A 1,732-nucleotide genomic window follows, 5' to 3' on the forward strand; every position below is an offset into this window, starting at 1 on the left:
GTCTTTCTCTTGAAGTCACTGGGGCCTCCGCCCCTACCTGTCCCTGAATAAGGAGGCACCACTCTGCGACCCTCGCGCCTCACCACATTTTCCCTCCAAATCTTTCCCTCTGCTTCCTCAACGGTAAGAGCCTTCTCAACAGCCTGGGCATAAATTGTTCCTCTAGGTACCGTTGTAATCCTAACATCCCGGGCAATCATAGCATTAAGCCCCCTGATAAATCTATCCTGCCTAGTTGCATTAGTAGGCACAAGATCTGGTGCAAATTTCGCCAGCCTGCCAAATTTTAGGGCATACTCAGTAACAATCATATTGCCCTGCACCAAACCCACAAACTCATTAAATTTTGCTGCCCTGACGACAACATTGTAGTATTTCTGGCTAAACAAGTCCTTAAATTCTTCCCAACTCAAAGCGATCACATCTCTGGTCTATGATGCCACTTCTCACCAGATGCGGGCATCGTCTCTTAATATATAGGTGGCACAGGCCACTCTGTCATGCCCCTCAACTCTCATGAAATCCAGAATAGTTGTGATCATAGTCAGCCATTGCTCAGCCTTCAATGGATCAGGTCCCCCCTCAAAGATTGGAGGTTGGTGCTTCCTGAACCGCTCATATAACGCTTCCCACCTATTCCCAACCTCCCTAGACTACTGGTACTAGTGCAGGTGGTACAATAGGGGCAGCACTCCCTGATGGAGCCTGCTGTCGCAGTAGACGAATCTGTTCATCTTGGCTCTGCAATCGAGCTTGCATATCTGCCATGAGTTGCTGCCAGTTCTCAGGAACTGGTGGAGGAATCTGGCCCTGGTCATCACCCCCGGTCCCAGACCTAGTGCCAGCTAGTCGCGTAGATTTTCTTGGATGCATAGCTATCAAAGCCAATCTGCAATCAAGGACTCAACAGTCAGACCATGATGACAGGGAAAAAGTTTCTCCAAAATCCATCAAAGGAACATAACCAATCAGAATATAGGCATTCACCTACATGCACCGACTGCTAATAAGCATGCCCCAACATTACCACACAACAGCTAAGATAAAAGCATTCATCCATGCATAATATACAGTTAATCATTCAAATATTCATTTACATGCACTGCGATGCTAATAAGCAGGCCTTGATATTTTCACACAGCAGTCAAGGGCTAGGCCCTATCAGTATCTCATACATCCTATTAATCAAATGAACAACAACATTCATAATTCATTGCAAGCATACAAGCATATAAGCATACATACACATTACCAAACCCTGAATCAATCTTGTCTCTAGCAGCGAATGTACATGTCCAGCTAGTCTTCAGGAACCCTTAAACCTAGGATGCTCTAATACCAAGTTGTAAATCCCTGGATAGCCAAGACCGCTACACTTTGTACTTATAAAGGTGCAGAACTTGCTAATCAAGTCATTTAGTTAAAAACCTGTCACTAACCATAAATGTGCTAGGGTTTAAATGGGTTTTGGTCTCAAAAGATACATTTTATATAATTAAACAGTTTTACTTAGGGATTCCAAAAAAAAAGTGTTTAAAATCCAGTTTACAGAATCTAAAAAATACAGACAACCATCAACCATTCTAGGGAAAAATAGATGTTTATAGCTCTCCTGTTCCTGTCGTCCTCACAACCGTTGCGGCTGAGCAGCTGGTCATGTACATTCAGCTCATAGAGCCCTCTAAGTCAGGGCTGATCAAGTTTGTCCTTGCCTTTAACTGCACCACGTAGC

Source organism: Humulus lupulus, chromosome 7, assembly GCF_963169125.1.
Source record: "Humulus lupulus chromosome 7, drHumLupu1.1, whole genome shotgun sequence".
NCBI lineage: Eukaryota > Viridiplantae > Streptophyta > Magnoliopsida > Rosales > Cannabaceae > Humulus > Humulus lupulus.